Source organism: Mesocricetus auratus, unplaced genomic scaffold (genome assembly GCF_017639785.1).
Source record: "Mesocricetus auratus isolate SY011 unplaced genomic scaffold, BCM_Maur_2.0 Super-Scaffold_100022, whole genome shotgun sequence".
NCBI lineage: Eukaryota > Metazoa > Chordata > Mammalia > Rodentia > Cricetidae > Mesocricetus > Mesocricetus auratus.
This window is the reverse complement of record NW_024429203.1, coordinates 13,993,923-14,008,472: the sequence shown is the minus strand read 5'-3', so window position 1 is coordinate 14,008,472 and position 14,550 is coordinate 13,993,923. Positions and strand designations below refer to the sequence as shown.

General features: G+C 43.6%; 1 long non-coding RNA gene across 1 annotated transcript; it reads left to right on the top strand.

Annotated features, from left to right (window-relative positions):
• Window positions 1-9,159: 9,159 nt before the first annotated feature.
• Window positions 9,160-11,362, top strand: LOC121133424. The gene is made up of 4 exons (XR_005870255.1): window positions 9,160-9,254; window positions 9,502-9,601; window positions 10,509-10,593; window positions 11,071-11,362. It is a non-coding gene; the product is annotated as an uncharacterized LOC121133424 (long non-coding RNA).
• Window positions 11,363-14,550: the final 3,188 nt, after the last annotated feature.

Here is a 14,550-nt window from a genome sequence, read left to right as displayed (position 1 = left end):
GCAGCTGGGGTCAGGGCAAGCACATAGCATTTATATGGAAAGACACACAGATCTAGACTGCTAGTACACACAGTTCTCCATAGTTGGGAGAAAACAAAGGAAAGAGTGAGTGAGGGCCTCAGTGACCAATGGAGGAAGTGTGGCATCAATAGCATCAAGTACAGAGCGACAAGCCAGGCACAAGCACCACAGGAAGCTAGCTTTGTGTCGGGAGTGGCATGTTCATATGGATACTGGCATGTGAGCAAGGACACACACGTGCATTTGATTCTCATTGAGGTGTTTGGAGGAGCAGGAATTATGGAAGCAGTAGTGATGAAAGAAATTCAATAAAGACATTTATACAGAGACAGCAAGAACAGAATCTCCATGCATCAGAACAGATGTATATTGAAGTAAGTGTTTTCTTGGTTTTTTTACATTGATTTATTGAACCCTTAAGTTGGAATCTGAAACTGGACTTCTCAACTGTTTGCTTCACTGCAGGGCTGTGGTCTTTCACTGGGTCATGCATGTGCTTTCCCAGTTCTCTCTCACTACAATGAGAGCCTTTCGGTAATTAGGCTCCTGCTTACAACATTTAATTTGGTCAGAAAGCTCGTCAGAATTTTTGGCTTGCTCCCTAGACTAAATGGTAGAAATGTCACTCAGTTGCTAATTTGAATTATTCCCTTTCAATAGTCTATATTCACTCCTCTTATTTTTTCTAGGTCAAATTCTCCTTATCTAAACTTAACTCCCATTGAATGTGGAGAGGATCTACCTGTAACCCAGGCAGAGGCTTATCATTACTAACAAATACCTTAACAGGCTTAATTTTCAATAACACTTAACCACTCTTCTCCTATTGTAACCAGTAGGATTCACTTCTCTTTTAGAGTCTCATTTTCTTAAAGTGTAGTTAACATTACACTCTCAGAGCCAAATACTCAAGAGGATATGACTCCAGTCAGTACCCAAATGCCAATCCTTCAAAGACTGTGGGATACAGGACGAGAGGAAGACAACCAGCTTTCCCTGTGGTCATGTGTACTTCGTATGCACCGTTATTATTTTCTGGGTAGCATGACTCCCTGGGATCACACTCCTCCACATCTGCTGTAGTCACTTCCTCCTTCCTTCCCTCCTTGCCTTCCCTCTTTCCTTCCTTAATTACAAAACATGTTAAACCTTCTGCTCCCGAATCTTATTCCAGTTCATAGAGAAACCAAATTCAAAGAACCATAGGTTCTGCCCCTCCCCTGTGGCTTTTGGAGGAATTCTTAGTTGATTTCCCTTGTGGCAGCCAGCAAGGGGGTGGGGTGTGTACATATAGAGAATGAAAACAGGCTTTTATTTACAAGGTATGGCACAGGTACAGTATTTCACAGCCGGCTGACTAGTAATAGGATTCTTCCATCAAAAGCTCCTTTTCTGGATCCCGAACTGATGAGCAGATGCAAATGCTGCACCGAGTGCAGATGACAGCAAGCCACACATGCCCGTCATCTCTAGATGGCGGGTGCGCACAGACACGTGGACACGATTTTCATTAAGATGCAAACACGTTGCTGTTACTGCTACATTCACTTCTGCAGAGTTGGGAATCCTTTATGCAGTTTCAAAAGACAGCCAGACAGGAGTGATTTCATGGAATGGCAGGAGTGTCTAAGACAGCAAACAGCAGCAACAGGAGAGTTGGAAGCCAAGGGTTAGCATCCCAGGAGACACTAGGCCCCATCAACCAAAGAAGGGAGTGACCATCTTTCTCTTTTGTGTGTCAACTGTCTCCTACATGTGTCTGATCCTCGAGGACTGGCATGGATTTCTTCCATGATTTTGAGTCACCCCATTTTTCAACACTGTTCTGACATCTCAAGCTCTAATCCTGTGATGTTTAGACTTGGGCTGTTTTCACTACTTCCTGCCCTCCTTGGAGAGGTGAAGTACCAGAAGTCAGGCCTGGCCAAAGCTTCTACACCCAGAAATGCTAAGAGGTGAGGTCCTATTGGCACCTGCCATTCTGGAAAGCTGGGTACTGGTGCCCATGACCTTACCTTTGCCTGTGCTTTACATTTTCCTCCGGGTAGGCTCCAGACTTGGGTTCAGGTATCCATGGCTACAAGGTCCAGTAAATGAACCAGGGGTCTGCTGCAGAGACTTGGCTTCTGGTTCTGCCTTCATCTAGTCTGGTTGGCCCACCCTCTGTTCCAGAATGGGAAAGATGACACTTTTGGCTTAGTATGATGAGGAATCTCCTCAAGTGCAGGGACCAGTCTACATGAGATTCTATCTTGTATGGTCATCAATCACTTTTCATAAGAGTTAGTATGAGAACTTCCCAAAGGACAGTTCCTTCTTCCCTTCTCTGGCCCTTCTTACTCAAGCCATTGCTCTCTTACCCTGGTTTACTTTTTCTAGGACAATGAGAGAACTTGAGACTAGAAAGACAGAGACACCATGGACAATATATTGCTGTCAAGACAACTTATATTGACTTAAGGTTTATCCAAATTTTGCTTCTGTATGTCTGTTGTTGACCCCTGACCAATTTGCTCCTGGGTTATCTGAAGTTAAAAATGGTTTATATGAAAAGGTGCTCGGTTGCACTTGCCATCAGGGAAATCCAAGTCAAAGCCTCTATGAGGTATCACCTTGCATCTGTTAGAGTGACCTAATCAAAAAAAAGTTAAGAAGCGCTTGTGAGGGATCCTTCTACACTGGGGGCAGAGTTATAAATTGCTGCAGCTGTGATGGAAAACAGGAGATTCCTCAGAATAAATGTAACTAACATTTAGACTTGTATGTACAAAGGAAATGAAATCAATACCTGAAAGAGGTATCTGTACCCTCAAGTTTATTGAAGCTTCATTCACGATAACAAAGGTACGGAAAAATCTGTGTCCGCCAAAGTATGAATAAATAAAGGAATTGTCTCCCATATAATAGGGTGTTGTTCAGCCTTGAAAAGAAGTAACTCTTTCCATTTATTATGACACCAATGAACCTGGAGGATATTGAGTTAAAGTAAATAACCAAACATAAAATGACAAGAACTGTTACACAAGACTTCACTTATATGGAATCTAATTTTTTAAATAAACAGACTTTTAGGGGCTTGAGAGATAGCTCACTAGTTAAGAGCACTTGCCTTTCCGAAGGAGCTGGGTTTGATTCCCAGCACCCATATTCTTACTCATAACCACCTATAGCTCTGGTTACAGAGATTCTGATGCCTTCTCCAGGCACTCAAGTGATTCATAGACATACATACATGCAAAACTACACATACATACACATAAACTAAGAAATTGATTTTAAAACTTAGAGAAGTAGAGAACAAATGATGGTTTTAGTGGCTGAACCATGGTAGACATAGGGAGATGCTGGGTAAAAGACATTCACAGCTGGTTATAATATAGACATGTCCAGAGGATTGGTGTAGAGGTTAATGATCAGTAATGAATATGATAATTTGATTGAGTTTTGAAATCATTAAACAAGCGTATACATATGAAATCATCATCTTGTATGCCTGGAATATTTTCAGTCTTTACTTGGCATTGACATATTTCAAGACTGGAAGAGGAAGAGTGGGACTGGAGAGGTGGCTTGGCTGCTAAGAGCACTTGTTGCTATGGCAGAAGACCAGAATTAGAATCCCAGCATCCATGACGTGTGGTTCACAACCACCTGTAATTTCAACTCCAGAGGATCTGATGCCATCTTCTGACCTCTTTGGTGATGAGCACTCACATGTAGACACCTAGATAGGAACACATATACACATAATTTAAAAAGGAAATAAAGAAGAAATAAGGAGAAGCATGATAAACTAGACCAACAAAACTCCATTTCTTAGACAATTGATGTCCGACTGGGATTTCCTAAACTTTTGACCTACTTCTAATACAAAACAGATCTCTGAAACGACCAGAACACTGCCTGTTAGATCAAGCAGTGGCCAACTGTTCAAAATGAGTCATTATTATTATTATGTGTTCAATCCATATTAATTCAGTTATTAGTAGAAATACAGAATCTTGACTGAGAGATCACCTCCGCTTATCATTATAATAGTCACACCAAGGCCTTTCACATCTTCTAGGAGAGATGAAGAACAGATCAAACAGGCTGACCAGTGGGTAGGAAAGGACTCCAGTGCATGGCACTGTTCACAGAGCAGTTCGAGGAAGGTGGGGTCAAGGAGAAAGATATTCTCAAAGGGAAAGATTTAAGCTCAGTTGCTAAGAGCTTACATTCCAAGGATGGGATCCCTCAGGCTTTGTGTAAAGATTGGCTACTTGGTCAGAGGGGGCAGAGGCAAGTGAGTTTCCAGGGACGGGCTGGAGTAGATGACTTTTGCATTTCTCTTCCGTATCTGGAAGTCTAAATCATCAGTCACAAACCCTCAGTCCCAAGAACAAAGAAGCCTGATATGTCTCTCTGGGGTCACCATGCATATTCCTAAACAAGGTCCAGAAACTCCACATTCCCAAAGCCAAGAGTTGGGTTGTTTTCCAGTATGAACCCAGAAAAACCATTTGCCAGTCATGAACCTAAAACAGGGGTGAGGAGCTAAGCGCCATACAGGAGGGCATCGGAGTCTCACCTTCCATTAGCGTTGCATTCCAAACTGAGAAATCAATGTGTCCAACCACAATGGAAAACAATTAGTCTTTGTTCCCACAGGTTCTCAAAGAATGGCTTAAAGAAGCCCAAACAAACATTTTCAGAAAATAGAGCAAATTTGTATTACTTAACCCAAGGAATGCAAACAAGTGTAATTAAAGTGAATACCCATAAATAAAGTAAATACATTACTTGGGAAATGAATTAATTAGTGTTTAATTACTATCAATTACTAAAATCACTGCAGAATTACTTGTGGAATGGATTGAATCTCTTGCTCCTATTAATAATTTCCATTGCTAATTGTATGCAATTGTATTTTCTTTTCTTTGGGTGCATCTCGCAGAGCTAATAGAAGGAAGGAACAGCACAGCGAACAATGACAGGAACATTTTTTTCTTTGTTCAGTAAAAAACAAAAGCATTTTGAAAAACACCTGCCTGCTTGTCAAAAGCCAGTGCAGGTGAGGAAGACACTCAGGAGGAAGAGATGTTCCATCTTCACAAGGGGATCCAGGCCGCTTGCTGGTGAGGGCAGCAGTTGGTATTGTGGCAGGGCCTAAGGTGTGTGTGTGTGTGTGTGTGTGTGTGTGTGTGTGTGTGTGTGTGTATGCAGAGAAAGAGAAGAAAGGTGAGCCTTGGGAAGTTTAGTGAGCATATCTTGCAGAATCCATGTACTGACTGTCGGCTGGGTGTCTTTACTCACGTGTTAGAAGGTGAACAAGTATGTTGATACTCACCGTCAGGAGGATGGACAGATCATCTGTGCCTTCCAGTGGGAAGAGAACTTGACTGGTGTGATGTAGTACTAGGAACTAGAGGGGCAAAATGGGGGCTAAATCTTGAACACACAAGTCTTTTGGAGATACTTTATATCTAAACCATAACTCTGGTATACTGATTGATTTCAATGTTAATGTTTCTGGAGATATTGTCACATACATACACATAGAAATAATGTGTCACCAGATCTCTGGACAGTCTGTAGACCAGCCAGATTGACTCACAGAAGCAGAGAATAGAATGGTAGATGTCAGGGTCTGGAGAAAATGTAATTTCTGTGGATCTTAGGTAGAGTCTGGAGTCTATAACTGGTAATGCTATATTTGGGGTTAGAGAGATGGTTCAGTTGGCAAAGTGATTGCCCTGCAAATAGGAGTTCCTGAGTTTAAACACCAGCACACATGTAAGAGCCAGATGTGAATGTGTGCACTTGTAATCCCAGCACTGGGGAGTCAGAGGCAGGAGGAGTTTTGGCTAGCAAGCCAAGTTGATAATCTCTAGGTTTAGTGAAAAACCCTATCTTAAAAATAAAATAGTGATTTAGGAAGATATCTGATGTCAGCTTCTGGCCTCTGCATGCATCTGTTGTAACACACAGACACACACAGATACACACAGACACACAACACATACACACTCACACACACACCAATGCTATATTGTTCATTTGACATTTGTTCATGCAATGGATTTTAAAAGCCCTTATAGTACCCATCGGCCCTTAACTGTGTCTAAGGACTGGTGTTTTGGTAAACTTGATGGTGGAAATCATTTTTAGACCATACATATAGATATAAACATGATTTGCTTGACTCAGATATGCGTGTAAATCAAATTTATCATGCCACATGATTTGGATATATGCAAGTTTTATTTTCTTATTGTATTCCAACATAGCTGGTATAAAATACCAACAAAGAGAGATAGAGATGAACCTGGAGGAGCAACAAGGCCTGGCACTGCTGAACACTGTCGCGAGTTCATTTACACATCAGTACACCTCTTGTATTCCCTTCCTGGTGACCACTTCTCTAGTAATGAGCCCAGCTAGGTGTCAAAATGTTCAACTATGGAAAGGAAATATGCGATATTTGCTTTACAGCATCAAAGAAGGGTCTTGGAGTGAAATGAAAGGGTAATCAGAATGGGTGAAAACACGCATTTGCTTTGGTTAGCAGACGTAAAAAAAGTCCACACAAATACTATCTCTGTTTACAGGGTTGATTGTTTTATGGCAGTGATAAGCCTCTCTATCTGTGTCGACCCCCCTGTCCCATACCTTCCTGGAGTGCTGTTTGGTAGGCTCTTTCTTTGCAGAAAGGGGTTAGACCTAAGTGGATGGCTCTAACGATTGGGTTACTCACATAAACTTATCTGCTTTTGACTAGCTCATGGACGATGAGTACTTTCCTGGGACAGCCATGGTGACTTACTTGTGCCCCATGGCTTTGGAACTGGTCACAATGAATCTGTGTCCTCTCCAAAAGGAATGACACCCACTTTGGCCCTGTTAGCATTCATTGCACAACTGGCCAAGGTGAGGCCCAAAACAGCTTTTCAGCCCTCTGGAAACTGGACCACGAAAGCAACATGCTGTCAATAGGTAACTCCATTCTAAATGTGAACCAGAGTGACTATACTTTTCTTTCAAAAGTTTCTTTGTCCTGGTGTCTTTCTTAGCTTATGAGGCGCTGATCATGATTCTGGGCTTTATCCTGAGGCCAGGTCCTGTGAGAAGCAAATGCAGTTCATCTCTTGAATATGGTCTGTGTTCCACAGGACTTTGGGCCTCATCTCTAGGCCAGTAACTCCACTTACTCCTTGACTGTTTAAGAACTCTTGAGCTTGTGAATGTGTAACAGTGGAGGGACATATGTCCTGCCTTCAAGGGGACAGCTGAGTGGGTCCTAACATGGTCCCTGGCATTTCGAAAGAGGCTAAACAGGTGTGAAGGGAAAGCTCAGGGAGGCTTCCAAGAGGAAGGGTCCTGAGGATAAGAGTGAGGAGGAACTTGTGAATCTTGGCCATCACATGAGTTACAATCAGTGACAAGTAAGCCACCTGAGATCTCGCAAAGCAGAGGAGAGTTTGTCAGCATCTAGGCTGGCGTCAGGGTCAGTGGGACTCTAAAGACAACAGACCAACAATATACACTCCTCACACATGTGTTCCCCTTTCTGGGAATTCTTCTGAATCCCTGAGCACCTGTACCAAAGGAGAAGGTGGCCTGGCCACGTGGGCTGGACTCTTGACACTTCTTTAACCTGTGGTGTGACCCTAGGCACAGCTGGACCTCATTGAATGACACATGGAATACCAGTCTCCTGGCTCTATGAAGATTCAAAAAGAAACAAAGGATTTGAGAGGGAGAGAGAGAGAGAGAGAGAGAGAGAGAGAGAGAGAGAGAGAGAGAGAGAGAGAGAGAGAAAGAGCTTAGCATGGTGTCTAGTTCATAATAATTATTCAATAAATGATAGATCATTATTGTGGATGCTAAGTCTCATTTTTTTCTCTCAGTTGATTGTTATTAAGCCAGGCTAATGTGTTGCCTGATGAGGCATTGCCCTAAGTTGTATTTGCATTTCAGATGGAGACACTTGAAGAAGAGAATTTATGTGCCGTAAGGTGAGCAACCACCTTCTTCCCAGCCCTGAGTGTGAACAAAGGTTAGATAATCTCTAGCAGAGGGTTACCTGAAGGGAGGTAGAGATGTTCCTAGGAATGTGACACTGCATGGAGCCAGCACTGAGTGACTTGCCGCCTAAAAGCCCACAAGATGCCTGGGAAAGATTCCTGAAAACCCCAGCTCTCCTCTCCACTCCCGCCCTCCCACTGTGATGACACAGAAAGAAAATGAGCCCAGCAAGACGCTATGCTCTGTCCTTTGAATGTCACAGCCCTAGAGGTAAGGGCACTTGCCCTTAAGTGTCTAACAAACATTGGTAGCCAAGAATCTTATCTGACTCTTCATTCCACTCAATCCCCCTTGCTGGTGAGACCTTTACCTTCCATAAATGGGATACCAGTCGGGCTCATTACTTCTATTTGCTGAAGTAAGCAATTTAATCCTAACCTAACCAGGGCCTGAAGTCTCCCCATTCTCTGGCAAAACCCCACTGGGGATGATCAAGTTTCACTGGGTACAATGAAACAAAGCTGGTGCTGAGTCAGGCTCTAGACTCCGGGTCTGTAAATCATCACCCTGACTCCTCAGCTGGAGATGTTATCAGCCCCACAGCCTTCTCCCTCATGCTCCCACTGCTGTTTACAGAACCCTGCCTACTAAGGAGGTGACCCTAGTTATGCGTTCTCCTCCAGACTCAAAACCCAGCTGGCTCTGGGTCCCCAGTCAAAACATCTATGGTCTGCAGAGAGTTCATGCTAAATCTGCATCTATGGGCTGCATACAACCCACACAGGCATATCGGCTACTCAACACAGCTTGCTCCTGGCTGCATCTTCTGGACAGGGCTGAGGAGAGTCAAGGTGAAAACCAGGACAGGGTGGGGAATTCTGTCTAGGTATTTCCTGAGATGAGACACTGCCCTAAGAGAGAAGCGCAAGGACAGTGCAGTTCATTCTTTGGAGACCTATAGCTTCCCAAGGTGTGTGCAATAAAGGCTGCTGGGTGACATAACACTGAGAGCCAATCAGTGGAGAGGTTTCTTCTAAACACACATCTTCAGAATTCTGAGCAAATGTCATGCACAGGAAAGGTAAGATTGCCAGTTGTGAAGAATCCTCCCGGCTCACAATCAGTATCTAGCTCTTTAGGCTAAGTTTGACCTAATAGATGCTATGTCCTAAAGCCAAACCCTTCCCTCCTGAAGAACGGATTCACACTGATCCAGGGATTCCCAGGTGCTCTGCAGAGTGGGATTGGGAATTTAGGGGACAGGGCCAGAGGCTCTCCTCTACTTCTGGTTCCTGAACCCCAGTTTCCCTTCCTTTATAACTGGGCATCTGGGTTTGGAGCTGGACCCCTTGACTAGATTTTCCTTACAGGCCTTCCCACCTCAAACTTTTATCAGACCTCTAGGAGGCAGAGGTGCCAAGTATTGTGTCTGAGAAGCCAGAGGTGGAAAACTTGTCTTTGTTTTGATTCTAGGGGCCAATCCAGCAGAAGGTCCTTTGTCCCTGTCTGTAAGCCGGATCAGAAAAGCTGCCAGGACTTTTGATGGAACATGGGGAAGCAGTCACCTGGCAGGGTTGGTGGCAGCAGGAGGGACAGCTCTTTTTTTATATACTGAGATTTCTGACACCTGGATCCTACCTTCCACCCACGGCTGCTTATCTGCCTGAATTCAGGAGGTAGCTGGGAAATCTCATTCTGCAGGCAGAGAGAGAGCCAGCTTCAAATCTCAGCTTTGGCAAGTCTTGTGACCTTGGGTCACTCAGTCCCTGCCTTGTGAGTTTGCTCTGTGTTAGGATGGCAAGGAATATGCTTGGTAAATATGAACTTCAGGTTTGGCAAGCCAATGTCGTGCCTTGTGAGGTAGGATGCTTCGAGAAGGCAAGCCTTCCTTTAACACCCCTGCCCCAATATGGCTGCATCAATCCACGCATGAGGTCAGCTGAGCACAAGTGACCAACTAAATGAGTCAACTCAGTGGTTCTGTTCACTGACCCACTATCTGTCCACAGTATCTGTTTCAAGGTGTATAAGACGCATGGGAGGAGCACTCTTGGAAACACTCAGTTCTCCAAGGAAAGTAGTCCCAGAAGTTCTGTTTCCCCTAGAGCTTGCTACCCAATGCCTCCCCTTCCCCACCCAGAACTGTGCTTCTGGCAGAACCTGAACTTGCCTTGTCCTCGAGAGTGAGCAGAACTCAAGGCAGCCGCTGCTGTAGACTCTTAAGAGGATCTTATCTGCTTCCCTTTTCCCAGACGTGAGGGTGGCTTCTGTACAGACTGTCAAATCCTGAACCACCTTTAGCACCCTGGTCCTAAACTAAGTGACAGAAGTTATCTGCAGGAGGGATCAGGAGACCAAGGCTCTGTTCCCTTGTGTTCCTGGGGAATCTTGATATCTGACTTGCCCCCATGATAAAACTGAAAAAAGAATCCACAAAATACAAAGTAATTATCTCATGGTTCTTCCTTGCCTGCCTGCAGGTCTATTCCAGGTGTCAGTGGTGGCAGAGGGAAGACATAACTTTACATCGTCACTGCCAGCTGTGGAAGACCCTTAGTCTTTTAGGTACCTAATTACTGGTAAAAGCAGATCCTGGGCTTTGATGGAGAAAGGGCTTTTAGGGAAGTGGAGTTGGGGTTTATTAAGGACAGCTTAGATTCCTAAGCACAAGACTGAAATGAAGGGAAGTGCTTACAAAACGTAAGCCACACCTAGGAGCATGGGTGTGACCTTCTCAAAGATCACTCACACGCCCATGTCCTCACAGCAGTCATGGACAGGATTTGGGTGGGTTTTGAAGTTTTTAATTTCAAAGGGTTGCTAAGGAAACTAAAGGATACCAGACCCCAGGGAGGCACCTGGTAGTATCCCAGTTGATAAAGTGAAAGTCAGGTTTCAGGGGATGGAGGGAGATAGGACAGTTACAAGTCTTTGAGAGACCAGGAGGTAGGCAGTTTCCCTGGTAGACAGACAGATAGGGGGAGGGGGGATGGCTAGGTAATAAAGGTGGTGAACTTCTAAGACAGCCTGCTTCTTTCTCAGCTCCTTGTACTGGGACAAAAGACAAAGGCAAAGGCTAGCAGCTCACCTTTCTGATGGGCTTTCTCAGCAAGACCTGATCAGGACAGTCATGGGCCAGTCAACCATCCTATCTCTCTTCAAACTGACTAACCCTAAATCAGGGAAGGAAAACTCTTCAGAGACCTAAAACTTAGCTCTTAAGAAATGACTGGTAACTTTGGATTCCTGAGTCCTCCATCTGCCTTACAGGAGGTCATTTTCTCAGTCTGTCTGCTGCATGTGTATGTCTCCTCTCCCCCAATAAACACTTCTCTGCAACTAATGATTCTGTGTGCTCCTGTTTGTGGTGTGTATGATTTCTTCACTGCTACCTTTCATGCTCAAAATTTCCCTGCCTTTCAGCTCTTTAACTGGCAGAGAAAATGAACCTAATCAAGATGCCTAGACCATATCAGTCTTGTTTGTGAGCCACAAAATGTCTGGGTGAAAGAATGGGGCCCTAACCAAGATCATATACATTCAGGCATTATGCCTGTTTTATTGCTATGTGAACATTAAATGTCCATATAAGAAATGGATATATTTGCTGAGAACCTTCACAGCAAATGTTAACTGTACTGAATTGCTACTTCTCAGTTGGTTTTAACCAATGGACTTCAACCAGACTTGGTAATGAGAAGCCCCTTTCCCTTCCCCTGTATTTGTAATTCCCCATCTTTCTGTCCTGTCTTGCAGGCAGCTGCTCCTCCTGAACATCACCATCTTTCTCTTTAATTCCACTGAAAAATGATCAGCTCTTGCCAGGCCTCACTAGGGGGTCAGGGCAAGGATGGCCATCTTTTGGGGCTATCCCAAATAACCTCAACATTGTCATGCATATGGGGCCTGAAGAGGGACCCTTGGTGGATCACATGGTGGGTGAGAGACAAAATGCAGGTGAGAGATAGGGAGAGACTTGCACACAAAGCTAATGTGGAAAGTTTATTGGGTGAAGCAGGGAGAGAGAGATAGAAAAAGAGACACACAGAGAGAAACAGTGACCTGCATCCTCAGAGAAATAGCAGGAAGAGTGCAAATGGGCAGAGTTTGCGTCTTACAGGGACCTTCACACCTGTGTACAGAGCCAGGGTACTGCTTGCCAAGTGCAGAGACGGCACACTTTGCCAGGTCCCCAAGGAGTGGGGCCAGGTTTGCCTGGATTATAACACTCATCACCAACAGTCCCCCTGACAGACAGAGTTGCCCATGTAGAAGACTGTGACACCAATGAAAGTTTCTAAGACCTGTACAGCAAGGCCAGAGTCTAGCATTAGAGTCTTCAAGCATCTGAATAAAGACTTTTCCTATGGGACACATGCAATGAACATGTGTTGTGGGAGGCCGCCATTAACTGTGGTGAATGGACCACAGTGGGAAACATCAGCCCAACCCTCCTGTCCAGGCTTTCATCTCTCTGGAAGCCATCGTGGGTGTTAGTGAGGACCCTTTCTCACAGCCTCACTTTGTCAGTCACCATCACTCATCCTTCACCTTTACTGCATCCAGCTGACCTTCAGAGGGGTTTACAGGGCTGCCCCTGCCCCAGGTAATGCAGGTAGTTACATGCCAGATCCTGTAATGTGAGATTCATTCTTGGCCCAGCTAGGTCCCACCACCCTTCTCTGACCCAAAGAAGCACACAGACACTATATTAGTTATGAAGCTGTTGGCTGGTGACTAGCGTTTCTGATTTGGCTAGCTCTGACTTAATTATTAACCCATAACTCCTAATCCATGTACCTCCACTTAGTCTTGGCTTACCAGACCTGCAACTCCTTTGCCTGCTACATGATGATGGCTGTCTCAGCTTCTCTGCAGAGAAGAGAGTGAGTTCCTGTTTGTCACTCCTTACATTCTGAGTCTGTCCAGCTATGTCACTTCCTATCTGTCTGTACAGACCTCCAGACCCCTATAGTTAGCTAGTGGCAGTTTCTGACCAGCTATGTCACTGCCTGGGATCACATGACAACTCCTCTCTGCCTACAATTCCCAGAATCCTCCACCTCTCCTAGTCCCAGCTGTCTTGTTTCCCTATTGGCCAACAGTGCTTTATTCATCAACCAATAAGACAAACATATATACAGAAGAACATTCCCCATCATCTCCTCTTTTCTGTCTAAATAAATAGAAGGGTTTTAACTTTAACATAGTAAAATACGTAACATAACAGTTATCAAATAAGAACTATAGTTACAATATTTAGTTTATTAACAATTAGCAAGATTTAAAGAAAATATCCTATCATCTATCCTATCTTTATGAGTCTAAAGTCTTATATGTAACTTATCTTTTGTCATACCTAAGAAAAACGTAACCTCAACTCCATCAAAGACCACAGAACGATAGTATATAAACTATAGAACTGACAGATACATCTTGCTACCTGGACAGTCATCCAAAGTTCTTCTGAAATATTGGGACATCCATAGAACACAGTGTCTGACAGACATTCAGTGAAGTAGAAAATTTTAAACTGTCTGCCTGCATTGACAGTATGTAAGTCACTTCCTCTGTGTCCTTTAGAATGTCAGGCAGATTCTTCCATGAAGCAGGAATCCTTCAGGACTGCCCATCTTGTTTTTGCAAGTTCAGCAGTCACTTTCCTGTGGGTCCTGCATGTCCAGTTTATACAGCAACAGTCAAAAAGTTCAGGCAAGAGCAGTTTCTTGTCCAAATGGCTAGTCTCGCCATATTGAAATCAAACTCCATATGGAGTTTCTTCGATGGCCATCTTCTTCTCAGATGTAATTGGTGTTGTCAGGAGCAGTTGTGTCTCACTGTCATGAAAAACCTTAACCCATTTAAATGCCATATATTCTGTAGGTCTTTGAAAGGTTTGAAGAATATTTATCCATCTCAAGTATATCTGCGTATATCTAGAAAACCTAACTATAAATTTTGACTATTACAGATGACTATGTACAATCTGTACTTAATTATGCATTGCATTTTAAAAGATCTGTATAAACACAATACCCAAACAAGAGGGGATATATATATATGTATATATATATGTAACAAAATTGACCTTAAATTTGTATCAATAAATGAAAATCCATACCAATGCAAAGTATTCATTTCTATATCATCTCCCCTTTTTTCTTTAGAAGATTGACTTTGATCATTAACCATTTATAATCAACCCCATTTAAATGAAAACAAACATTTATAAACAATACTTGGGAATGTGGGTGTCATTCTCTCTGAACTGCTTCCTGCTGTTTGGGGACACAGTAAACCATGGGGATCATCAGAAAACAGAAACCTGTCCAAATCCTAGCTGTAGTATTCTGCAAATCTGCATCGTCCCAGGTATCTTAGATGTTGTATCACCTAGGCCACTGCTTCAGGGGGGTTTTGCTTGATCAAACCATATTAGTCTGGAAGGAATCCACAGCCTTTCATTTTCTGTGGAAACACAAACAATATCTCTTTTCCAAAGTAACATATCCTTATACTTAA